The sequence below is a fragment of the Podarcis erhardii genome (genome assembly GCF_964252035.2).
Source record: "Podarcis erhardii genome assembly, chromosome: 1".
NCBI classification, from domain to species: Eukaryota; Metazoa; Chordata; class Lepidosauria; order Squamata; family Lacertidae; genus Podarcis; species Podarcis erhardii.
Window position 1 is genome coordinate 68703434 of NC_138497.1, and position 27944 is coordinate 68731377.

At 42.6% G+C, this 27944-nt stretch overlaps 1 protein-coding gene across 12 annotated transcripts in view; it reads right to left on the reverse strand.

Annotated features, from left to right (window-relative positions):
• MICAL2 (microtubule associated monooxygenase, calponin and LIM domain containing 2) overlaps positions 1–24971 on the reverse strand; it is a 152030-nt gene extending 127059 nt beyond the window's left edge. For 4 of the 12 annotated variants that reach the window (XR_014160775.1, XR_014160776.1, XM_081878740.1 and 1 more), the window contains exon 1: positions 24783–24959. The gene's annotated coding sequence lies outside the window, so the exon portion shown is untranslated. Of the gene's footprint in view, positions 1–24782 lie in introns of all 12 variants that reach the window. The other 8 variants (XM_081878739.1, XM_081878738.1, XM_081878737.1 and 5 more) reach the window with 3 other exon arrangements.
• Between the last annotated feature and the right edge of the window lie 2973 nt (positions 24972–27944).

A 27944-nucleotide genomic window follows, 5' to 3' on the forward strand; every position in this document is an offset into this window, starting at 1 on the left:
CTGGACTAGATGGGCCAGCATGCTCCTGTGATCTATGGCCAATGACTAAGGGAGCAGCACAGCTCATGTTGCAACTAACAGGCTGAATCCCCACCTTGCCCAGCAATCCTGCCTCAACCCTGAGTCTTCATTATGCTAACCTGTACAGTATTTCTAAGGAAGATGCTTGTCTATTGATCTAGGAAAGCAGAAACACTTTTTTCTATGAGAGTACAGTGGATTGAGCCTCCAACTTTAATGGGGGAGGGACTGTATCCCAGGACTAGAAGTCTGGAAAATACTGCCCTAAAGCATTTATACACCATAATTCAGTGGTTAACACATATTCTCTCCTAAACAGTATTTATGGGTCACTGTATATTTTTTATCACAGTGCTGCTTCATTTACAGTAATCTTAACTTTTAGCTCAATTCCTGGACATAATGTTTTTTCCATGTTATATTCCTGGGATATTGTCAGCACTACTAAAGCAAGTCCCTATGTGGTGCTCCAATTTCTTTTTATTACAAAGGCTAAGCATTCACTCTGCCTTTATTTCCTGCCTTTGCTTTAAATCGCATCCAAGACACACAGTAAGGCTAACTAAAGTTAGCTTTAAAGCTATCTGGCAACCTTTAATTTAAAAAAAGTTTTAAAATAGCCTCCATGTTTTATAGAAAAGCTACCCACAACCATTTTATATTGAACTAAATTAGCCTGATATTATGATCCTCATGGGAAGCGCTTTCCAAGATGTGAAGCAAATTCACGTTAATTGATTGCAAAGTTCACTCTGAAAACCTTCTAGCTATAGTTGTAAATTGCTGCAATCAAACAGTGTTGGAGCATTGAAGAGGAGAGTGTGCTGGTTGTTGTTTTTTAACCATTTTCTTTTTAAAAAAAAAAAAAGGTGTGACAGTATTTGCACTAGTGCTCAGTAAGAAAAAGCTCACATACCTAAGCACTTGAGCCTTAGTCACATGTTACTCACATGTAGGCCATAAGTGTGTAGAGTAAGGAACTTTTAGAGCCACCCGTTGTGTCATCCTTTCACTGTGCGTGGCTATGCGAGAAGCAAGCCCAGCATGCAAGCACCTGCTTGCAAGTACAGTGGTACCTCGGGTTACATATGCTTCAGGTTACATATGCTTCAGGTTACAGACTCCGCTAACCCAGAAATAGTGCTTCAGGTTAAGAACTTTGCTTCAGGATGAGAACAGAAATTGTGCTCCGGTGGCACGGCAGCAGCAGCAGGCCCCATTAGCTAAAGTGGTGCTTCAGGTTAAGAACAGTTTCAGGTTAAGAACGGACCTCCAGAACGAATTAAGTACTTAACCCGAGGCACTACTGTAGAGGCTCCTCACAATTGGGATACCACATGGTCAAGTACCCTGGTCCTCCAAAGCCCCTACTCAAAGGCAAGTGTTCACATGCTGAACACTCTTCTCAAAAAATGAGAAGGAAGCAATGTCCCAGGCAGGGCTAAAAGCACGGCTTAACTTTATACACTTATGCCCTACACATGAGTAATACATTGAGAGGGTTAGTATGTGTGTGCGTGTCTTTCATAACATGTATGTTTTACAGACCAGGGAAAAGAAGAGCCACTCAGTAATCACTTTCTTCTGAAAAGTGGAAATATTGAAAGCTGTTTACTAAATTTCGGATTCCGCTCATTGTTAGAAGGGCCATCTTCATTTTATTTTGTCGTTGCATATTGCGGCAATACGTTTATAAAAAGACACAACCCATATGCATGTGATTAACTAACAGCCCCATCATTTTTAGTCACCCGCCCTCCAATTTTAATCAACCACCAAAGCTTTGTTGGCCCTTTAAAACTTGAAGCTGAAGTAATAAAGTGAATGCTTTGCATATCATTAAGTAGCAATGACTGAAGTCTGAGATAAAAGCCACAAGTAACCGCATCCCTTAAAGAGGAACTAAGTCCATCTGGATGGGTCCCTTTCATCATCATCTTGATCTTGCTAAAAAGAGGAAGAGGACAAAGGATTAGTTTCTTTCTCTCTAATCTTGAAGGCAAAGAGATAGCCTAAATCAACAATGATGTATTTATAACAAATCAGTAAATGGCATTAAAACTAAGAATTTTACACAACCCACCTTAGCACCGAAATACAAGTTGGTAGTTCACTAGGGAAAAGCTCCAGAAGTAGTCCACACCCAAAACTCTTTTCCTTCATTGTCAGGAATATCATGGCTTGAAGGTTCAAGAGTAATTTAATCAAGTTATGCATTATTCTCCCTTCCACTTCATCAGATTTTTAATTAACTATATTTGAGATTAAGTTCATTATCTCCCAGCGCATTGTTAATGGCAATTTCTGCTAATAAGGTACACAGCTTATTCTGATCACCTACCAGTAAATAAAAAAATGGGGGCGGGGATGAAAATTAGAATCTTCTCACTGATGTGTTTTACATACTGTTTACTATTCTCAGGCATGCTTGTAGTGCTTTTGAGTGGGGTCTTTTTATAAAGTAAAGTTCTGCTCTAATTTTAAAAGCCTGCAATATTCAGTGTACAATCTTTCAACTCAAGCAATATTTTAAATTTAATTTCCCAGATTTCCTCTGGATTCTTTTTTTTAAAAATGGTGTTATATTTGGCCACTCCAATCCTCATACAAAGAGGCCAATCATAGGGACAAATTATGAATTTTTATAGAATCAAAATGTGACATTTATGAACTCTTGGGTGGGTACTAATAGAAGCTGGAAAGGTATCTGCATTGAATAAGTCTACAACTTCTCCTCTTGTCACCATTATTGTTGTAACTTCCCTGACTCCCTTCCTGAAAATATCACTACATTCATATGTATCCACCACGAATCTTTCACACCATGCATCTTTCACAGACAGACACAAATAATTCAGCTCATTTTATAGCAGCAACCTCCTGATATATAGCATCAATCTATAATGTGTACTGAAAATATCAACATTAACATTAGCCACCCACCCAACCTTATCAAGATCTTATCAGCTGTAGTATTGCTAAACAACTGCCAGAAACAAGTTTGGCATAAGCACAGGGATGACAAGCCCAAACCTGCCAGCCATTCCAGCTATTTGTTTCACCTACAAGCAAAGCTTGTTTCTCTAGGTTCCCCAACATCCACCCAGAGGCAGAGAAGATCAACTGGGATGAGAAATCCTCAACATACAGGAAAGTTTGACAGAAGCCAATTACATTCACATTGCTTCTAAATAACATGAAAGGAGCAAACCCTGTCCGTGGAATCCCATCTAGTTCCCTTCCCAAAATTTCTGCAAATACCAGTGAGGACAAAGCCAAGGAAGTAAGGAGCAGCAATTAGAAAAATGGATGAGGGACAATAGATTTTCAGTTTATGGCAGGGGGTCTATTTAGTTTCCCAAGAATCAGCAGGCCTTCTAAGCTGCTTATCTCATTGAGCCCCATATGCTTACCACTTGGCCTAAAATGGAACAAACTCAGTCTACACCACTGCACATAGATGAAGGCACATGACTGAAGGCTAAGCAATGACCATAGGTGTAAACACTGTGATGGGAGTGTGGAGGAAGGTGTAATTTGTGGTTAAAAGTTGGATTAATTTAAGAAGCAGGTGACAACAAACCTTAAATTCCTCTTCAGACTTTCCCAGAATTCTCCGTCACTTAATGAGCACATGGTATGCATGATAGCAAAACTAGGTCAGGGAACAAACTACACTCAGAAATCCAACTCAGTGTCAACAGTATGCAGGGGCACTATCTAGTTTTGTTACCCTTTCTAGATTCCAAGAGAGCTTCTAATTTGACCAGTACCTCACAGTGATATTTAATTATTAAAAAGTAACAAGCTTGGCTCTAGGGATGCTCTTACCAAATGTGAATAACAAAGGCTCATTGCAATAAAACTTCTAACACATTTGCAAAGCTAAGCAGGGTCTGGTATGCTTCCGAATGGGATGGGGGAACCTCATGGTACCTGTACTGCAAGGAGTTGGACTAGATGCCCCTTGTAGCCTGTTCCAACTCTACAGTTCTATGATTCTATCATGTAAGAAGCTGTATTTCAACTCCCATCAAATTCAACCTTATTTTTTAAACAAATATTAAAAGGAAAACATATCTTGGTTGAAAGCCAACAGTTATAGATAGATGGTTTTTAATGCAAGAGCGCCAAGAGATGTAGTCAGGCAGCCAATTAAAAGAAAGCTTTGTAGTGACTGACTAAAGTACAAAAGATTCTGCTTATTGGCTCTGTATCCAAGAACTATTAAGGCCTGGTTTGGGCATCACGGTAAGTCGTAGGTGCAAACTATGGCTTACACTGAACATGAAGCATGCTGATGGATGCTGTTGAAATCTCTCATTCCCCCACTCTCCCTTTTGCCAACCAGGAAAGTGCTAACTAAGCATTATCTGCAAACCAGCACCTGTGGTTTGTTTCTCTCCAAACAACTCACAAAAGGAAGCCAAGGTTTGTAATGCAACATTAAGCCAGGACTGTAATCTGCTTTCTCCCCGGCTGGCAAAGGGCAGTGAGGATTGGGCACGATTTGAGCAGTGTGCACTATCACACTGCTCACTCGGCAGTAAAGCATAATTTGTTTGTGGTTATAGCTTACTATACATGTGCAAGCATGTATTTAACAAAGCTGTATCAAAATCAGGGGGCAACCTTGAACATACGTTTATCATACTGAATCCCATCGATGCGTGGGTCGCACACAAGCAGGAATCAAAACCACCAAAGCAACAGTATCCTATCAAAGGCCCACCCAGTGAGCTGAGAAGAGTGGAGATTTTAATTTGGACCTCCCACTCTCAAACCACCATGGTCATCAAGTCACAGCATCAATAGCTCTAAGAAAAGTCTCAGCCCAGCCTACTATCACATTGCTGTTGAAGGAACAACTGTGGATTTTGTATTTTGTTTTTGTAAAGGGAGTAATATTTTCCCACACATATGATAGATAACCTAGCTTGAGGCCTTTTGATAGAGCAGGGAGAACATTTAAAAAGCAATGCTACTTTTGAATGAAGTGCTTGATGCGGTCATGCCAATGTGTGCGCGTGCACATGCATAAAAACATCTTTCAGTACAGCATATTACTTTCACAAAGACTTGTGTGTGGAGCCACTCTGTCTTAAGCATCATGAAGTTTTGACTTTGGAAGGCTCCATGGATACCCATTTTCTTGACTGTGCTCTATTTTTCTAGGTTGTTCTCATATATTATGCACACTTAGTCTTTGTTTCTTACTGCTGTAAATATTTTACACTACTTCATTTGCATTTGTATAGGTTTTTTCTTTCAAACATACAAACTCTTATGCTGCTCTGCTTGTTTCAACAAATTTGTCCTGTAAGATAGAGTTTATACGTAAGAAATAACTTAGCAAAAACTGGCAACAAAGTCAGGGCACTTCATGCATGCTAAGAGCTGCTGAAAGAATCACGTGCTTCTCCATGATATGTTTCCACTGTAGCATGCAAGATTGGGGCAGGGTCATGAATTCCCCACCCCATCCCAGGATGCACCCGCCTTCTAGATAGGAAAACAGCCAGTGACTCTTCTTCTCTCCTTCCTAATACATTATGGGCGAAGGAGGAAGCACAACTCACTCCCACTTCCTGTTTCTTGTAATGTCTAAAGCATCTCAGCAAGCATTCAAACACCTACGACAAATCACAAGTTGTCTGTTTCAACATCCACCTCCATATTCCACCTTTAAAGCACGTGAGGCTCTTGCACCTGCAGGTACTGTGAACATTCCTGCTTAATACGATGATAATGATCAGAAGTTAAGAGCAAATGACAAATTTGCTACAGACAAGCCAAGTTATTTTGCAACAATTATTCAATGTGCTAGCACCAATTCTGGATCTCAGATTTCTAAAAGGAAAAAAAAGAAGTCTTAAAAGAAAACCCTGCAAATATTAATTTTAAATAGGGAATTATTTTACATTTTTACATTTCTATTCCACAATTCATTCCAAGGCAGTGTATATGTGGCTCCCTGGCAGTCACCCATTCAAAAACTGGTCAGATCCAGACCTGCTTAGCTTCAGCTCATGCGCCTTCAGACCATGCAAATAGTTTCCTCTTTAAACATATTACAATATTGTACTGGGGGAAGGCTCACCTCTTAGCTTCTGAAGGCTACTCAAGAGAAAAAATTAATACCTATTTTCTGTGCCCAAGTTATAGACTGAACAACTGCATGTATTGCTCTACATATTGTGGCCTGGCAAGAATGTTGGAACCATCAGCTGATTTGTGGAGTGGCATAGCAGCTACTATGGCTAGAGGGAAAGAGTAATCCTCCCACGAGATCTTGGGCCCTCTGCATAGCCCAGTGAGATCTCGGGGAAGGGTAGACTGGTGGCCCTTCGTCTAAAAGGACTGGCTGCCATTCGGCCCAGACTTCTTCCTCCCCACCACAAGTAGGGCAAACTTTCCCAGTCCTCCCTCCTTCAGTTTAAAGGCTCCCTCTAAGACTTCCAGTGGTCACTGGTTTACAAGGTCAGAAAGGAATTTTACTCTCAACTGCAACTGGCTATAGGTTGGGAGAATTTTGCCTTTCTCCCAGTGAATAGCACATGTTTGTTAGGCATCTTGTCTTCATTGTCAGAATTTGGGCAGAAGCAGCATTGGGTAGAGTATATGTAAAAAAGGCGGGGCCCTTAAGGGGCCTGAAGGGCAAACAACCCCAGGCCTTAGCAGCCAAGCTGGTCAGTAGCCATCTACAGCTATTAGAAGTACTGTTTTGTGCCATGCTGGGTCCTTAATGCTGGATAACTCCCCATAAGATGCCCCAGCAGTCCTATGGGGATCAAGATCAGACTTCAGATCAGACATTCCTTGGTCAACAGATTCTGTCCTAATGCCAGGCCAGGTCCACCTATTTCTGTTAGTCAATAAAGCTGTGGCCAATTTTCGCCCACATACGTATCCTGGTACGTATTTGGCTTGTACCCTCACCTGGCCTTGAAGGGGGCTGCCAGTACAAATGCACAATGGTTTTGCACATCAGGATGCTGCAGAGCATTGTTCCATTTGCCAGGTACCTGCTACAAATACTAGTACCAAGACAACGGTCAGATCATGAAAACAAATTGTTTCTGCTTTTCTACCATTAACCGCAGTTTACAATGAGTTCACTGTTTTCTGCTGCAGCAAAAGATGCCAAGTATTAGCAATAAAGCTTTGAATAAGAGTGTGGTGAGAGAAATCGGACCATAAGCCACAGTCACATGATGCCCTACTACAATCGCTTCATTTGTTGCCCAGTACAGAATTAGTGTCAAGCCATCAGTTGTGGCAGCCTTCAGCATATAAAATATAAAAGGTACAAGTCAGCAACAGATGAAATAAAATTTAGTTTCAAATGCATGGGACAATTCAGATTACTTTTATAACCCTAGATGGGTTGCTGTGGTCCTAGGGAACCATTATTGCCCTATACATAGCTGTTGTATAGGGCAATAACGTTTTCTCAACACAGGGCCAGTTCAGTCATTTAGTCAGTTTACTAAAGCATACTGCTCACTCCCAGCTTACAAAACTGGCCCTATTTTTGGGAAGGGTGTGTGTGTGTGCGCGCGCTCAGAGGTTAGTCACAGACCACATTCACATCAATCATCATATCAAACCCTTAACCTGCTTAGAGATGTCATTGAGTGGAATCGTAAAAAGCAAGCAAACAAACAAACAAAACCTAAAAAAAATGTCAAAGCTGGTAACACCAGCAAGTTCATTTACACACCCAAATGAGGCAGCAGAGCCACTGATAGGCCATTCTGGCAACTTGGAAGCCAAGCAAAAAAAATAAAAATCAAACCAGCTTCATGCAAACACAAAAAAGAATCATCATGATCTACCAGAGTTAAAACAGCATCAGTGTGAATCTGCAGAAAGGGAAGCTACCATGCCTGAAGGCATTTCTTTCTCTTAAGAGAACTTTAGAAACCACAAAAAGTTTCAAAAGCAGGAAAAAGTGGGAAGGGTAAGAGATCCCATTCTCAGTGTGTCATGTAGAGAATATCTACTTCTGTTTTACTGCAGGAGAACAGAGGATAACTGCAAGATGCCTTCACAGTAACTGAGCACGATTCTTTTGAGTAGATGTGATGAATAAATCTTATCAGAAGTATGAGAGGCACTGGCTAATTCCTATGGGATTCCCAGTGCTGTTCACCTTTGTCCATGTGTACACTCACTGCTGCAGGCTGGATATTAGTCATCTGCAGGTTAAAAGGTTGGATCTGAGCATGCCTGCAAGGCAAGGCAGGTATCCAAACCAGGTCATCATCTAATTAGGACTTTGGTTAAGCCTCTCTCTTTTTTTTCCAAGAGTTGTTTTGACAAGCCAAAGAAGTTCAGTGTGTCAACATTTTCAGCCCTTGGAAATAGAGCAGATTGGTGCGATCACATGTTCTGCTGGGCAAAATCTGATGATCTGCTGTACACACGGAGCAAGCATAAGAGGGCAAAATGCCAAGCAAGCATAACTGACAGATCATGTTTACATTTCCCAAATGTAAGACTTCGATTCTTAGTGTTAGTCATCCATTGCCTTGCAATAGGATAGCAGTTTCACTCTCACAGGACAGTCTCTCCAACTCCAGTTATTCCTCATCCCAAATTTTCTGAATTGTGCCCATGAGCATTGCTGCTCATCATCACACAGGGCTGATATTCTCACTCTCGGAAGCTAATCCACCGCTTTGAGTGTCTTAATAGGATCATGACAGACTGTGTCAGCTGGAAAGAGCATATATGAAAGCCACAGAAGGGAAGTCGTATTTTTATGCATGGGAAGACTAATTAGGAGGTAATTTACAAAACAAGCAGTTTGTATACTAAAGCACTACAAAACGCCTCTGCTGCAATTTAGTAAAAAATGTGGCGCACAGGCCAAGTCATAAAACAAACTCAACTGTCAGGAGTTTGCAGGAATCTGTATGATGAAGCACTGAACTGCAGGTGGCAGCCTTCTTAGTGAAGAACCTTCTAGACTGACACTACCCACTTAGGCTGACTGCTGGATCTTACTGTGCGGGAAGTTTAGAAAGGCCTTTACTGTGTCAAGCAAAAAATGAATTAAAGCCTTCCTGAGCTCTTGACTTTTCCTGTATACTTGTGCGTTCCTTGAACCTGCCTCTAGTTTTCCCCCTTCAGTCCTGATTTGCTCATTTGTTCCCATCTTGCAGCTCCTGGCTCCTGATTCTCCAACTTCCTTGTATTTAGTCCAACATCATCTTAACAACATAGGGAAGGGCCATAGCTCAGTAGTAAAGCATCTGCCAAACTTGCAGGTGGTCCCAGGTCCAATCCACAACATCTCCAGGTAGGGCTGGGGGAGAACTCTGTCTGAAAATCCTGGACAGCAGCTGCCAGCCAGTGTTGACAACACTGAGCTAGATAGACCAATCATCCAAGTTGGTATAAGGCAACTTTCTATGTTCTTGCATTTCGTATCACCCAAAAAATAAATCACACACATCCCAGAAGTTAGAAAAGCTTTTAAGATGAATTGAATACAGTGGTACCTCGGGTTGCATACGCTTCAGGTTACAGACTGCGCTAACCCAGGAATAGTACCTCGGGTTAAGAACTTTGCTTCAGGATAAGAACAGAAATCGTGCTCTGGCGGCGCAGCAGCAGCAGCAGAAGGCCCCATTAGCTAAAGTGGTGCTTCAGGTTAAGAACAGTTTCAGGTTAAGTACGGACCTCCGGAATGAATTAAGTACTTAACCCGAGGTACCACTGTAGTCTGAAAAGGGGATGTAGTGTACTAAAGTGAAGTACTGTAAGATAGTTTTAAGCCAATCAGAAATTGGTGAAAAGCCTACAACCTGTTATGCCTCCACCATCTTGTTGTATATAAATTTTATTAAATAAATAAGGTAAATGAATGTTTTCTTGTGCTGAAGAGATAGCAGGTATTTGTAGATTAGTAGATTAGGTTGCTGAAGTACTGCTGTCTTTAAAAAAAAAAGTAGGAGCAAGGTTTATGAGCTTCTGCAATTATATGCCTAAATAAAAGGAGGCTCCCTCTTCTGGAAGTTATTTGAACAAATCAGCTCCATTAAGTATGCTGAAATATTCTGACTAAAAGGTTATATCGCTATATAATTTCATAAGGTTTCCCTGAAATTTGATCAAGACACCAAAGGAATGAAATAATCTCCCTGATTAAAAAAGAGAAAAATAAATATACATAACTTTTGCATAGAAAAAGACATTTCAGTACTATCAGCTAGTATGCACAGTTACTTAAATAATGGCACACTATATATCTTGCATTTATTATCAGTCTTAACAGGTGAGGAAGAGTATTAGTTTGTCTTCCACCCTCCCAACCTCTTAGCATGTACACCCAACGTCAAACTTGTACTATGTGACTGTACAAATATATCTGCAACAATTAACGGTATCTCTAAACATCCAAAACAAAACAAATTCCTTCCAGTAGCACCTTAAAGACCAACTAAGTCAGTTCTTGGTATGAGCTTTCGTGTGCATGCACACTTCTTCAGATACACTGAAACAGAAGTTTCCAGACCCTTCTATATAGTGAGAAGGTGGGGAGGGGTATTACTCAGAAGGGTGGTGGGAATGGGTGATTGGCAGAAGGGTCTGGAAACTTCTGTTTCAGTGTATCTGAAGAAGTGTGCATGCACACGAAAGCTCATACCAAGAACTGACTTAGTTGGTCTTTAAGGTGCTACTGGAAGGAATTTGTTTTGTTTTGACTATGGCAGACCAACACGGCTACCTATCTGTAATCTAAACATCCAGTATCAGAATTAATGTCTTTGTTAAAATTTGGTGGCTTGGACAGAGCTGTGGATTTTACCTTATCCTTCATTGCATTTGATAATAAAGTTTGTGATCAGATAAAGGAATACAGATTGTGCCACAGGAGGAGAGGGGACTTTACGGACTGTCAGTCATCTGAGCACTGGTGGCTGATACTACAGAGGCCACTTCCTGAAATCTGTGACCTTGACTGCACCAATACCCACTTCAATTATTTTATCCAGCTCTTCTACTTCAGAAAGCAGTGACCTAGATCTGGCCTATACGAACAATGCTGTTCAAGACAAGGGCTAAGAAGGAAGTGCAATTAACAGGAGTTTACACAAGGAAAATGCTACCAGAATGCATGCTCTCCCCATCCACTTGGATAAGCTCCCCTTCTATGTTCACCAGGATTTAACTCATGATAAAAATAAAACCATTACCCACACTGACTAAAAATGAGCTTGGAGACACACACTGAACCCAGTTTTAAAAAACATTTTTATTCTGCTCTTCAGGCACACGAAGTAGCTTACAGATGAATAAAAAATATCTTCCCTGCCCTCGGAACACAAAAGGTAAGTGGGGTGGAGGGGGAGCAAACTCACACAACATCCTTAAAAGGACCTGAAAGGGTGTAAACCATGGGTAGGCAAACTAAGGCCCAGGGGCCAGATCCGGCCCAATCGCCTTCTCAATCCGGCCCACGGACGGTCCAGGAATCAGTGCATTTTTACATGAGTAGAATGTGTCCTTTTATTTGAAATGCATCTCTGGGTTATTTGTGGGGCATAGGAATTTGTTCATCCCCCACAAAAAAATATAATCCGGCCCCCCACAAGGTCTGAGGGACAGTGGACCCCCTGCTGAAAAAGGTTGCTGACCCCTGGTGTATACAGTTCAGGGATGAGGAGCTGCCAAAAGGAGATGGCGTCTCAGCAGAACTGATGGCGTGGACCCTGCTTCCCATCTTTCTACTGCTGCAGCCAGATGGAATAGCTGCTGCTTGGAGACAGCTGAGGAAGAGCAAGGCAGCTGGTCTCTTAGGAATGCCTATGCTTCCCATCTCTGCTACTGTCTGATGGGCAGACAAAAATGGAGGCAGGGAAACACACTCCCTGGTGATATCTATGCTCTTTCAGCTAACATTATGCTCCAGAATTAGCATTCTGTACTCATTAGAAACTGATTATCTACTTCTGGCTGTCCAGAAATAGGTTGTATTTAATGTTTTTGAATTTCATATATGCTATGCAGTGCATAGAAATCTGAAGTCTGTCTATGGTCAGTCTTCTACAGATTACAGTGGTACCTTGGTTTGCATATGTCTTGGTTTGCATATGTTTTGGATTACAAACGCATCAAACCCGGAAGTGTGTGTCCTGGTTTGCAACCTTTTTTTGGATTACAACCCTTTTTTTTTTTAATACGGACAAATTTTTTTTGAGGCCCCATTGGCGAAAGCGTGCCTTGGGTTACAACCTGTTTTGGTTTACAAATAGACCGCCGGAACAGATTATGGTTGTAGACCAAGGTACCACTGTACATGAACAACTCTGGATAGCAGGCTTGTCTTGGGAAAGCAAGAATAAAGTTGTTTTCCAAGCAAAGATTAAGACATTTGTTTGGTGATTCCCATCATGGCCCTATATAAATTGATTTTTCTTTTTTTAAGCAGGAACCTGAATACAGTGCTACATGAAACACACAAAATAGCAGACAGCAACCTATTGACTGCTTTACAGCATCTTCGGTTTTATTTTAAATGTGCATATAAATTACTCTATTACAAAGAGGTGCTAGAAAAATATGCTGTCAAACTGAGGGCAGGACCCATGTGAGTTATGCTGGCTCATATCGAGATACACCTTGATCCTAGCTTTGAAATGATAAAGCACTCTGAGTAAACAGATGAAATAGCTAAGCAATTCCTGTTGTTCAAGTTAAGGAGGTGGTTTCACATTAACAATACAAATTCAGACACCAAAGACATTGGAGATCAAGCTGAAATTATTAACATGGTAAGAGCACATGGACTGGAATTAAGCCTTAAGAATTAAGGTTGGGGGTGGGGGATAGGCAGCATGGTAGGATTATTTCATAGTTCTTTTATTTATACTTTTCCAAATGTCAAGAAACTACAGTATGAAGAAGAATGGTGAGATTACTGTATTTTTGGAAGTTATCCAATCTCTTTTTGGGGAATACACCCTGTCCTAAACTCTGCTGTCCTTCACAACCTGAATAGGATACACTGGTCTTGCTGTTAGGGATCACTCCCTCTTACTAGAAATACACACGTGGCCTCTAATGTGGTCAGTCTTAACCCAAGTTTCAGGAACCAGCAGACCCATCTGACCAACAAAGCAATTGCATCCAGACTCAGGAATTAACAGGCAGGGTTCAGATACATTTCACCAGTTTCTTTAATATGGAAAATAAACAGTTTAAGAGTGGAAAGAGAGATTTGGGTATTCTAACCTTATATCCAAGTTCTGCATGTAATTCCCAGTTGATAGCTGCTTAGAGACTTTATAACAGAGCTAGCCTGTGGAACATGTCACTGCTTGGAGAGTAGAATGGACAGAGAAGCTGCCCATTCCTGCTTCAGCATGTTGTGGTCAGACATGGACACACTAAGGTGTAAAAAGGACACCTGCTTTGTTCTTTGAACGTACCAAGACTACTAACCCTAACGTTCTAATAGCTCAGTCAGGTTTTTCTATTGGCTACCCTTGCCAGAACATCCTCAAAGCCCATTCTAGGAGTCGAAGAGATCGCCTCATTCTACAAGACAGAGATGTTTTGGCACTGGCCTGGAACCATCATTTCTCAACACACTTTCTTATGCAGGCTCACTCTGCTTTACACTAGGAAGGGACTTTATCAGCTCCATCAAATTGCTGTTAAGGCTACTGCAGTTACTAATCAAGCAAATACACTCCCTTCCCTGTTATTGTATGTAATAGACCCTAGTTAAAGAAATTTTCAAGGCACAGAAATATATTTTTAATTATGCTTGTGGCCTCAACAACTGTGCATAACAAATAAAACATAGGGTGGAATGTTTACCTATTTAAGGTAATTATTTAAGTAATACTGACAAGTACCTTTCACTTGGTTGGAATGGAACATACAGAAGCCCACAATTGTGCCCACATGGTATAAGGGTTTTCCTGCTTCAAGGATCTAAGAAAACAGCCACTTTCCCCATATATAGAAATCGCTTGTAGTAGAAATCTTATTTCTACTACAACCATTATCCATTTTGCAGCATGAATACCTTGAAGTCTTAAGCATTCCAGAAATTGGCCATGAAAGGCTAGAGTAGGGTGGCAAATCTTGCTACAAAATCCATGTTCCACTGGAGTCGATGTCCATAGGATGAAGAGGTGCCCAATTCTATTTCAAAATTACAGTATGAAGAAGTAGCTCATTCTCGCTCCACACATACAACTCCATCACGTGCCCCGCTGTAAGAAAGCTGAGCTGCAAACTCATCTCCTATCCTGCCCCTTTCTATCTATCCTAAAACCTAGACCTTGTGTAGCCGCTCCACCCATACAATTTCTAAACTAGATAATAGCAAAATAAACCTCCTCCCTTCTTCCCGAGCACCCACCCTTAATATTAACATTAATTGAAACTCACTTACTTTGGGTATGCGCTTTCAGTAGAGAGGATTCACACCTTCAGTGCCTTTTGAACCACCCATTAATAAAGAACACTCTTAGATGGACAGTCAGATACTTAAAATGCTGTTTCAAAGCACACCCAACGAAATATGAATGGTGTAGCACACAGAGGCTGGGTGGATACAGGAAAATAGCACATTCAGGTTTCTGAACATCCTACACAGGATGGAAGACTGTAGGCACTTACTCAAGCGCTCCAAAAATAATGTTTAGCATTGTTATGACTTTGTGGGTGCCAGACCTTTCAAATCCCTGGATCTAACAAGTGCAAGAAGCTAATCAAGCCAGGCTAGCTTCCTGAACTCCTGGGTCCAGCAAGTGTTGAAATACAAGCCAGGTTAGCTTCCTGCTGAGGTAATCACCAGGGGTGATGGGCCATTAAGAGAACAAAGGAAAGGGGGCTTTGTGTCAGATGACAAATGGGTGAGCCTCGACTCAAGGATAGAGGGGGGAAAGCCTGAGCTATGTGAGTTGAGTTATGTGAGCCAGAAGCTGGGAGAAAAGCTGCAGGCTGAAGAGGCCTCAGAGCAATGGTTGATTTCTATCTGAATCCAAGGCTGTAGCTATGGGAAAGGCAAGACACTTTTGGGGTGTTAATGTTTCTGCCGTGCCTCATTCCAAAAGGAAACACAAACCCTGGGTAAACTCCTGGAACCCCTGGAATCCTGCACTGCTCAGAGATAGGGGTGGCAAGCAACCATATATTTCTGGCATTTATTCAGCTCAAGTGCAGCGTTTATTCAGCTCAGGCTCCTACTTACTTGGTAGCAGGCACCATTGAGGTCAATGGGATTTATCCTGAGTGGACATGCATAGGATTGCACTGGAAATATAGTCAAATGCTTCAGGTTGCGTGTTTTCAGGTTGCGCACAGCGCCGAACCCAGAAATACCGGAACAGGTTACCTCTGGGTTTTGGCGCTCACGCTTTGCACATGCGCAGAAGGGCTGAATCACAACATACGCGTGCGCAGACACGGCACTGCGGGTTGCGAACGCTGCGGGTTGCAAACGTGCCTCCCGCATGGATCATGTTCACAACCCGAGCATCCACCGTAGTGCGTTCCCACTTAACTTGTAAAAAAATAAACTCTTTGGCTTCTTGACAGATTTTTATAAGTTTAAGAATGGTATTTTATGAGCCGTCAAATATTTTGGAGTCCCTTCCCCCCCTCAGTCACAATAGGAATTGTCAACTCTAGATGCAAGAAAGCAGACAATGAGGGTGTGTAACTTAAGATGTTCTCGAAGCTACAAACATGAGCCTGACCAAACTGCGGGAGGCAGTGGAAGACAGAAGTGCCTGGCGTGCTCTGGTCCATGGGGTCACGAAGCGTTGGACACGACTAAACAACAAATATTAAGATTACTCTTGGGAAGAGAGAGAGAGAGAGAGAGAGAGAGAGAGAGAGAGAGAGAGTCCTTCAGATAGTTGATGGTTGGGTTGAAGAAAGTTTTGTATCTTAATGTTAAAAAATCAACTTCAAGATGCCAGCAAATCTGTAGGTGGACTTGTTCCCTCCCTCCAATTTCAGCTTGGATGTTGTTTCCAAAGTTCAGCGGCAAACCTAGCTTAGAGACCTAATTATACTCATACCTGATTTCAGCCACTGTACTGGCTTATGTGCTTGTTCCCCTGCATACAGCTCTTATTGGCCAGAGAAAACAAAGCAATGTTCCTTTTTTAAAACTGGTCCCAATCCTCACTGTACTTTGTCCCTAAATGACTCTCACAGACACACCTGTGGAGTCCAAGCTTTATTCCTCTGTAATGAACTTCAGCAGAAAGTACTTGCAAGTAGCAGTTGGGTTAACAAATCCATGGAAGAGTCACTGATGGCCCCACCACTGTGAGGAGGATATTGTAGGGTAAAGCGGAATGAGGGAGCTTCAGCAGCCAATCAAAACTATTTAATCAATAGGCACTGTTATATTTTATGCATATTCTGCAACTTTTTATCTCTATTCTTCCTAACACATCTGTTGTCCTATCCTCTTTGTGTGCAGACTGAGATCATGGCATTGGGAAGGGAGGGTATAACTCTCTTTAACAGATGGACTCACCCAGTCATTAATCAGGATTATCGAGATCTTCCTGCTAGTTATATGTAAATGAAGATTTTTAACCACTCTACCTGGACATCTTCAAAGGCTTAAGAGAATGCTTTTCACTTCTTTGCACTAAACTACAATGATGGCAAAATACTGGATCTATGAATGATGCTGGTTTAACCCTTTACCTCCAGCTACATTTTCTGCAAGTTACTTTTGTCCCACAAAGAAAAGCTTTACACACCTACAATACTATTCCAAACTAACAATTACAAGGTCTTATTTCAAAAGGCTGTGTTAAATTCAATCTGCTTGCTAAAAGGATTTAGAATGACACAAAACTGTATGTGTACAAGTTGTTAAGTTTTCAAAGCATACAATGCGTGCAGTGACCCACAAATGCCTTATTATATGCGTTAATCAGTTAAGAAAATAAAGGCTTAAATTATCAATTGACAGTTATGTACCAACTTTAAATTTCAAAATGGGTTCATGATGTTTCAATATGATCAGATAGACAAACATACTGAAAGTGTGCTAGATGAATGCTGAGAGACAACTAGAAAAGCTCCTTTAAGTGTTATACCAGCACAGCCAAGCAATAATCTGCAGGTTTAAGAAGTCTGAGAAGGGTTTATCTTCAATTAACAAAACCAAAGAATTTGCTTGTTTCACACACACACACACACACACACACACACACACACACACACACACTTATATCTCTGCAGAATCAGGCTATTTCAACCTCTCGTTTCCAAGTTGACTTCAGTCCCATAATCCAGCTATTTCTCAGGCCAACTATAAAGTTTCCTTCATGTTCTTTAGTACTCTGTAACTTAGTCATATATGTTCCTGAAGCTGCACAAAATTAGCATTATTTGTGAGGGAAATCATTTAAGAGAAAGCAGCATATCCACAGGTATGTACAAAAACTAGCATCAGGGCTGGCCTGAGTTACTTCACTCAAGGCATTTCCTACACAGATAAAACAACGACAACACAGAAGTGTTAAGTGAACCCATGTTCACCATTATTTGTGAAAAATATGACAAAATTGACATGATAAAGACTTTTTTTGCATTTCCCCCTACACAGAGATTTATTATTCAATCCTGGATTGGTGCAATGCAGTCCCTTGAGCGTGAGCCAGAAACTGCAGTTAACAACCATGCTGATAAATATGGCATATTCTACTGCTAATCCTGCACACAACAGAAAGGAACAACATCAAGTGACCTTGTCTTGTCATTGATATTTGTATCAGCATTCTGCCTCAGTCGGCAGAAGTAGGTTTTGTCTAGCCCTAACCTGGTACATTATATTTTAACAGTGCCCTTTGTGAACATACCATTTATGAAAGAATGCAACATGATCAGAAAATAAGGTAAGGCAAGCAAGCCCTGCTGGTTCAGACCCAAAGGCCCGCCTAGTCCAAAATCTCATTCTTACAGTGGTCAGTCAAATGCCTATGGGAAGCCCACAAGCAGAACCCGGGTGCCAGAGCACTCTCACCACTTGCGATCCCAGCAGATGGTACTCAGAATCATATGGTTCTGGTTGTGGGGGGGAGCCCTGGTTGTGGGGGGGAGGGCTTGGTCATTTCACCTCTGCTTGGTCATGTTGCTGCTACTTACTGGGCGGTAGAGGAAGAAGGGTGAGATAGCAGCATGACTGGTACAGCACACAAGTGCACCAGCAGAATAAATCCAGCACTCCACTGATCTCACTGCTGACTCCGCCCCCCCCCACTTCCTGGCAACCAGGGTGTCAGGTGAGCGCTGCTGCTGCTACCTCCCCTAAAATTATCTGCTTCTGTATGAAGTAGTGGTTTATTTTGCCTGTTCTGAATCTTCCAACATTCAGCATCCAACCATCTATTCTCCTTATCCACTTTCTCCAAACATGCACAATCCTACACACACACACCCCCACACACACACACACACCTTACTTTACCCTAAAAAGCCCCTAATGTTCCCACCTTTCTTCAGGGTGGTGATGCGCCAATTTCAGTTCTCACAAATAGAAAGGATGGATAAAAAGACTACCAAACAGAAGTCCTAATGTGCATCTGAAGGACACTATGGCAGTAAAACTTGTTGTGTTACTAATGTCCCCATGCCTATAGCCAGTCAGGGATCCCATCCCAATGCAACACCATTCTCTCTGGTTAAGAATGGCAACACCGAAGTCAAGTGGGGAGATAAGGAGCCAGGGGGCAGAAGATCAAGCAAACAGGCTGCTTAAATGAAGCTTTCAGCTTTACTCCATTAGATAAAGTGGTTGTAGATTAAGAGAACCATTTTATTATAAACAGGTTTACTCCGAGAGTTGAAAAAGCCATGCCCCATGTATCTGGCTTTAACTCTCTCATTTGTTTCTTACAGGAAACTTCGCTTTGATAAGATTACACTAGAAATGGTGTGGGAGGGGTGAGAGGTGTAGTCCTATTTGCCAGAACACACAGCTATCCGATTGTGGCCTGAATGAGTACTTGCAGCAGAACGTCCCACCTGCTTCCATTGCATTCCATGAAACGTAACTGGTTATATATAGGAAGCAGGGAACCTCAGGTGTGGGGCCAGAATGTGGCCTTCCTGATCGCTCCCCCTTTCCCTAGACCACACCAGCACCTGCTCCAGACCACTCTTCAGAGCCTTAGCCTTAAGGCTTGAATGCGTCCTTGAACTCCAACAATGCCTTCTTGATGGAGAGGGGTGTGTGCAGAGGTATAAGTAGAAGTCACTGGTGTTTACATGGCTAAAATGCAACCTGCTGCACAAAAGCAAAAGCTGTATCTGTTGCTCTGCCCGCTTTGGCCTCTGGCACAAACTGCCACCCCTGGCACAAACCCTGGCTACCTAAAGGTGATTTCTGCACCACCACCACCATCAAGAACGGGACATAAACTTTATTCACAAAAAAGCATATTCATTTTCAAAAACCGCTATCAGTTAAAGCTGACTTTAGATACATGCAGCTTGTGTACAGCAATCCTGGATGGTGTTTTACCTGTAAATGATAATTTAAAGAACATGTGCTATGTTTAAAGAAAACAGTATTTCTGCATTGTTTATCAAATATGTGTCCTCGAAAGTTTGTTTGTTATAACTCTTTAACAACATGAGGCTTACAATGGCAGGCATAGCAGAACTAAGTTTTGCTAATGTACTGTAGTTTTCCATGTATAAGACAAGGTTTGTTTTTTTACTAAAAAAGGATTTAAAACTGGGGGCATCTTATATATGGGTTGTGGGTAGGGGTGACTGGTGATTGGTTGCAGCCACGAGCTGCAGATTGTCATTGGCGATTCGTAATGTGATTAGTGGCTGCGGCAAGGGCTGAGGATTGGCTGTGGCAGCGGCAATTGTGGTTGCTATGTACTTCCACTGTTGGCACTTGAATAGACGCTTGTAGCAGATGCAAGTGATCGTGGTGCAACTGTTGGGTTAGTGATTTACTGCACCCCCCCCCAAAAAAAAGCTCAGCAAGTAAGGGTAATCCTCCCCCCAAAAAGCTTAACAACTTTGGGCCATTTTCTAAAATTGGAGTCCCCCCAAATATGGGGCGTCTTCACGAAGCTTTCAATCACAGCGCCAGGTTTGCAGGGTCGGGAAGGCTGAACGGGGCTGGCACTGGGTGAAGGTTTGCTCCGCGTGGCGCAATCGACCTCCGAACACGAGGCATTCCCCGCGTTGCCGTTCGCCTGGGCCCCGTGCGAGCGGAACACGCCGGCCGTGACGGGTGTCGGGCGGGCGGAGCTACAGTACGTGGGCGTGGCCTGTGACGGGGAGGCAGGGCTTTATTTATATGTTGTTTTTGGTTTTTTATCCTGGTCTGTAATAAAGTTCATTCAGTCATAGGGGGCGTCTTATACAAGGGGGCGTGTTATACACAGAAAAGTATGGTATGTTCTCTAAATATTAACTGAAACTATGTTGACATTTCAACACTAATCCCATCTGAGTCGACCCACTGAAATCGGTGCACTTTGATATGTTGATTTCAACGGATCTGATTGAGTTGGATGCTACCCACTGTAGACTCTATGTTTCTTGTTATGATCCCAGCTGCATGCACACAAAGAAACTGCAGTGGAGCCCCAAAGAGCCTTTGTTTCCCTCCTCAAACTCAAGTGCATTCTCAGTTGCAGCCCTGGATTGAAAAGGAAGTGCTGGACAGGGAGGCAGGAAGTGTACCAGGAAGTGCATCCAGCATGCATACTCCAGGCAAGGAGGAAGATAGGCCCCAATTTATTGATGCCTTCTCATGTACTTCCTTCATGGTGAGAGATATGCATCCTGAAACTGCATAAAGTTAAAGATTTATTAGTATTTCTAACTCAGTATTTGCCATGGCTGGAACATTACTTCAGTAAAGTTACTATTCAAAAACAAATGCAAGAAAGAAGACCTGTACGTCTGGGCTTTGCAATGAATGCCTATAGCTATGCTTTTATAAATTTGAATAAGTATTGTTTATAATTTGTTTCTTCATACAAGACACTTTTCCAGCGCAATTACCAAGTGACTCAGCCTGTAAGGGCAATAGGACACTTACATAGCCTCTCTCATCGAGAGAACAATACTTTGCATCGTTAATTAGGGTTTAGCATCCCAGGCAAGCAAGCCTTGCAAGTCTTATTTTCATATATATATAAAAACAGGAATCAGATCAAACAGGTTAAGAAGCTTGCCCCTAGTGAGCTGGTAGAAAACAAGGAGAGAGAAGAGAAAGACACCTTTTCCCTCCACTGTGTTATTTCTTACCACACCAATTCCTTAATATATAAAACCCTGGAATAAATAGCCAACAAGTACTCATAATTGGAACAAGACGTTTTCTGCTCCCATGACTCTCTCTTAACTCTGACCTGAAGTGGCCATCTCTAATGGTGAGAACGTCATTCAAATTCCACTCTCAAATTGCTTCTTGGCTGCGATTATTGGCCTGGATGCCAATTGTAAAGATAGTTTACGTACTTTGCTGCACTAGCATGCAATGCAAGTATTCCGTATGTGGCGCTTGAGCACACCGACAGCTATGGCCCATGTGTTTCTGCTGGTACAAAGCACCTAAACAGGGTGAAAGTTAGAACTTAAAACCATTTTATCAGTCACACACACACACACACACACACACACACACACACACAGAGTGAATCCTGGAAATTGTAGTCTTGTACAATTGTAACCTAAATTAACTGGGTGGTGGATCAGACTGTTAGTTACCAATGGTAAATTTAAGTTGGAATCTAAAGATAAGATTCCAACCTACCTGTGTCACTCAGGAGAGATATCCAGGATCCTTTGTTTTGCATTTTTCAAAACAATCTCTGTTTAAATACACACAATACATATAACAACATAATAAAGAACACTTCAAACACTGGCACTCCAAAGCCAGGGTAGATAGCAATGGGGTAGCATATCTAATTAAGCCCAACATGAGAGAACGAATTGAAGAGCCAATGAATTCTGAGAGACCCATTCGCACTGAATTTCACAAGTCAGTGATAGCATCACATTCTTGCAAAATATTTACAAGCCTGATGTTGAGCAAGCATTGTGACAGATTAAGTACTGCTGATTATTGAGCAAACCTTCCTGCCATCAGTGCCAAGAGGAAAGATTGGTACAAAATACCATCAAATATCATCATTCATTCATTCAAACAAACAAACAAAACAAAACGGCCTCTCTTTAGAATTATCTCCACTTTACTATGAATCTTTCAAGGAGCCATGGAAGGAGGTGGGTTTGCCTATTTAAAAAGTCACCTACTCAAGCAGCTGTTGTTAACCTTATTCAGTAGGGGAAAAAGGCTGTCAGCAGATCTTATTTAAGTAACTGGCAGGCATAAAGGAAATACCACCTGCTGCAGATTTTGTTAAGGATCTTAATCTGTGCTTTTTTCACAGTATATGGAATGAATAATATTGGTAGGTATAGTCTGATAGTATTAAATGATGCAGCACTAGAACAATCAAGGGTTGCCATATTTCAAAAAGTAAAAAGTAATTTTTAACACGATTTCTGCTCAGCCTTCCACTATCCACCAAAAGACTCATTCAAAGGTATATTTGCAATGGAGATATCTACACAAACTCTGAAGTCAGGAGAACAGGAGTAGAGTCCAAAGTGCAAATTCTTAAGCAACTCAACCTGTGTGAGCTCCTGTAAGAAATTACCTGATCCACACTGCATAGATGAAGGTACAGACCAGAACTTAACTATCCACCAACTTTTGTACTTACAGGAACATTGTGGTGGTTTATTGACAACTTAACGATAAGGAAAATGCGAATTTAAATACACATTTTAAAAGACTACTTTAAGAGGGGGCTTTTAAAGTACAGATTAATTGAGAAACAAACAAATTGTGGGTAAAATGTGAATGCGACAGACCAGAAGATAGGTGAAAAAACAAAACAATATGTGGCTGGAGTATGTACACCTCTTAAAGGGGCAGAAAGCCATCCACAAATCCCCACACTCTTAGTGCAGTGAAGACAAATCCAAGAGGAACTCAGATGGACTTGAAGAATCAATCTACACGCGCTCCCCGCCCCCAACTGCATATACACACACCTCCTTAAATAGACACACAATTTCACACTATGCAGGGCACACACATGGTCAAGTAGCATGCTGATAGGAAGACTAGCACACAAATGCATCAACAAGTGCCATCAGAAATGCTGATCACATTCCTTTAAAGTTCAGTTTCTCGAAGCTTGCAAACCACTATTCCATCTTCAATGTATTATTAATTGATGGTGATCATATGGACTTTGCAGCATGTATTAACACAAGCCATTCTCCTTGGAGCAGCAGAAGAGTTACACTGCCCATTCTCCTTGCCATGTTTTGCTTACATTTTTATTATAGGGATGTCCCACTTCTGTGGCTGAGTATACTATTAAAGCTCTCCTTCTTCACCCATAACAGGGAACAGCATGCTTGCAACTGTCTGTAAACAATCTCCGACTTCCCGTCCACACCCAGCCGGCTTCTATCTACATTCCTCATCTACCGCACCTCATTTTTCCCTTTAGGTTCTAAAACCTCTCTTCGGATGACCTGTCACTTTTAGGACACTAAGAAATGTGCCACTAACACTTCAGGACGTCTTCGGTCACATAAGGATTTGGGACTTGCATAACACAACTTAATTGCCACATGACCCCCAAGTTTAGCATTTTTTCCTCCATGTATATGATTCACATAAACACACACACACCCTGCCAATCAAAAACACTTCCACCACCTGACACAGTGGCTGGCCTGCAGTCTTCCAAGACTTATGCCAAAACAGATCTGGTGGGTTGCGATGCTACACCTGGGAGTAAGTACTACTGAGCTCAATAGGGTTTACTTCTGAGAAAACAATGTACACAGGCTCTCCCAACCCACCCAAACCTCTAATACAAATATGAGGAACCATCGGTTTTGCGACACTGCCTGCTCTCTTTATACTCTAACCAGCCTCATCAGTAACTGAAAGGAAGAAAAACTCTACCATTAAATGCTCTGATCAACTTATAAAAACTTATCTTTTTAATATATATCGAAAAAGCTCGGGATCTCCCCCTAGTTTTAAAAGCAAGTGCAAGCAGCGCAGGCTATAGCAGAGCGTGTTTCTCGAAAGCCACCTGTTCTTAAGCCCCAAGAGCTGAATTGAAAGAGACCCTAAAAGGTGCCGGAGTGCAAAATAGTTCACATCTGAGTAACACAGCGAGAAAGGACGAACACCCACACAAGCAGGATTTTCGTTTATTTCCGCCTCTGCCAGGGATGTGGCTTTGGGGTTGCCTATACCACGTCCTGTTTCTTCCTTTCTTTCAACGCGCCACATTTTTATCTGTTTGACGAGCGGTTCTCTGTCTTCCCCCTCTCCCGCCCCTTTCTTTTTAAAGAAACAAGTACTGTACGCCCAGATCCCTTTCTCCCCAGCCGGAGGCTTCCCGGGGTTCCTCGAGGCAACGGCGCTGAGATCAGATCCGCACTCGGGGTGAATTATTTAGCGCTGCTCCCGGGCGCCTGAGTCCTGAACCAAACGCCACCTGCTCCGCCGCCGCGGCCAAGGGCAGGCGAGACAGAATTGCCCAGGGAAGCCAGGGCTGAGCCGGCGGCTCCGGGCAGGGCGCAGCCGCGGGAACCGGGACGCCTCCGGTCGGGAAGCGCGCCCAGACCTCCTTACGCAAGAACCGAAGCGCCAAGCGCGCGCGCGCCCTCCGGTGACTTACCGAGAGCCCCCGGCTCAGCATGTTCCCTCAGAGGCAGGAGAAGCCGTCGGCGCTCCGGCTTCTTTCCCGGGGGGCTCCGCTGGGAGCCACGCACATGCCTTCCCCTCCTTACGCGCGCGCGCGACTTTGCGCGAGGAGATACGCGCGGCACTGGCTGCCGGGACTGTCTCGCTCGCCAGAGCCCAGAGCGCTGGGGCTGGGCGTGGCTCCAGGCGAGCGAGAGAGCTCTCCCTCGGCCAATCCGAAGGCGGCCTGAGGGAGTCCTGTCAGCGCGAGCTCGCACGTGGGAGCAAAGCAGGGAGAGCTGAGGCGGCTTCCTTTTTTATTGCTCTCTCTCTCTCTCTCTCTCTCTCTCTCTCTCGAGGAGGGCTTGAGACTTCTCTCAGTATTCGCCGGAAGGAGGGCTTGGACTGGTGGAAGAGCGCAACCCTAAGCCTGTGAAAGGCAGAAAATAGAAAAGGCTCCCTTACACCGAGTTAGGCCATTGGGCCATCTGGCCCATGTAATTTTTTCGGGCCAGCGCCGCCCTCTCGGTTCCATGAACTCATCCCCAGTGCCCCCCTTAACTCTGCTGCTCTTGATCCAAAGCATTATTTAGAACAGCGGTTTCCACGACCCGCTAAGTCTTCAGTAATTGCGCACGTAGTCAAAATCCAACTGATGAACTTGATCCAGCGATACCAGCTTTTCAAAGTCTGGTAGTATTCATTTACACCTACCCTGCTGCCTCCTTGCCTCTTACCGCCCTCCAGGGGGCGCTACTGCCCACGTTGGGAACCAGGGATCTAGCTGACTTGTCTTCCCGGTTCCAGGCAGGGATATTTCCCAGGAGAACCTGGAGAGGCCATGGATTGGACCTGAGTCGTTCTGCATGCAAGATACTGTATGCGCTGTGTCACTGAACTATGTGATCCCTCTCTTAGGCATTGAGTGTATTGGGGCCACTTTATGCCATAGCTGTCAACGTTTCCCCTTTTTTAAGGGAAATTCCCTTATTCCAAATAGGATTCCTCGCAAGAAAAGGGAATAGTTGACAGCTATGCTTTATGCATCCAGAAAATGTTTTCATGGATTGTAGCACTTCAGCCTACAGACCCGTGATTGAATTTTTCAGCTTCTCCATAAATCAACATATCAGGGGCCAAACCCCTGACAAGCTAGTCTTCTATACATACCCACCTCAAGGTTCAGACCAGGCATGCCATCTTGAATAAAATATTGTGGGGGGCCAGGTAAGCCCCACCCTGCATAATTGATCACATGACACAGTGTACACACACTATCTGAATGGGAATACCTATCAACTTTGTGCAGGCCTGGCCACTTCAAATATTTTATTGTGGGGGCCAAAACCCACATGGTCCCTAGTAGTTTGCTCTTATGTTTTAGACATAATCTCCCACCTGTCGCCTGAAGTGGTACAGTCCTGGAAAAGCTTTGTTACTTGATTCTGTTAAATGTATAAACTGGCTCAGCTACATCCACACCATGCATTTAAAAGCATATTGAAAGCATATGACTTTGTTAAGGATGCTGAGAATTGTAGTGTACCCTTTAGGGGGTAAACCACAGTGCCCAGGATTCTTGTGGGGAAGTGGTGTGCTTTAAATGTAGGGAGTGCATAGATCCCTGCTAACTAATAAATGTGGTTAGGAGCTGCAATTGTGCAGCCTAACTCGATGCATTTTTATTCTGGAGGAAACCTCACTGAATGCAATGGGTTTGTTCCCAAGGAGGTGTGCATAAGACCATAGTCTTAAATGGGAATCATTTATCTGTAACCATATCTGGGCACTAGCACTTTAGGTTTGGATCAAAGATGATATACATGTCCCACTGTATGCCATTATTAAATAGACATTCTGGAAGATGGGCTTTTGCCGAAAGTAACTCAGAAAGTAAGCCCAAACAGGAACTCTTTGGGAATTCTAAGGAGGCATGTACACAATTATGGTGTAAGTCTAATTCCACAGATGTTCCATCAAAGTCTAAAAGGGTACTTAGGGAGTAGAAGGTCTATCAGCCATATATAAATTCATTTAAATATATGTGTATTTACAATTGCAGCTTGAAAAACATTAAGGCAAAGCTAGCTTGCTTACCACACAGCAAATAATCATAAGTGTAATCTATCATAATTAACTTCCACTAACATTCGCTTTGCTGGGACATGGATAGTAGAGTTGAAATGAAAGTGGGGCGGGGGGGGGATCTATTCAAATTTGAAATAGCATTGCTTGAATGGCCCAAAAAACTTTGTGACAGAAATCAATCCAACTTATATAATCATACTGAGAAAACAAGGGTCACAACAAACCTTTGTTCAGCATTAATGTTGTTCTCGTGTTGCAGTGAAATGTATTTATTAGGTGTACCCTGCACTAGTTACAATGACATCTCCAATCTCTATGTTCTTGATTTGGAGTTCTTGCTTTTTCTAAGTCACATGAAATTTAAGGACATTGTTTCCGCTTAGTAATGTTAACTAGTCTCTGAAACAAAGTTGTTTACTGTGATCATCCATATCTTGCTTTCATTGTGGACAGTGCTGAGAAACAGGTGATAAAATTATCCAGCTATTTGTGGAATGTTTCATATTATCTCTTCCTAGAAATAGATTAGAAGCATTCGTATTCAATATCACTTCCAGACAGAAATAACCAATTGTGTGCACAGGAATCAAGGTCACTTTTGCAAGATAAGTTGTATTTAACAAATCACCGTCTCTTATATTCATTTTATTCTGAAATATTACAAAGTTGAATCCAAAACAAGATAGTCACAGCCATAGAGGCACATAAGTTCCCTGCAAACTAGAAAATCAAGCCAAAGCCAGGACCACATAACACCGGTTCTGAGAGATCTGCATTGGCTCCCAGTACGTTTCCGAGCACAATTCAAAGTGTTGGTGCTGACGTTTAAAGCCCTAAACGGCCTTGGTCCTGTATACCTGAAGGAGCGTCTCCACTCCCATTGTTCAGCCCGGACACTGAGATCCAGCGCCGAGGGCCTTCTGGCGGTTCCCTCATTGCGAGAAGTAAGGTTACAGGGAACCAGACAGAGGACCTTCTCGGTAGTGGCACCCACACTGTGGAACACCCTCCCTTCAGATGTGAAGGAAATAAGTAGCTATCCTATCTTTAAAAGACATCTGAAGGCAGC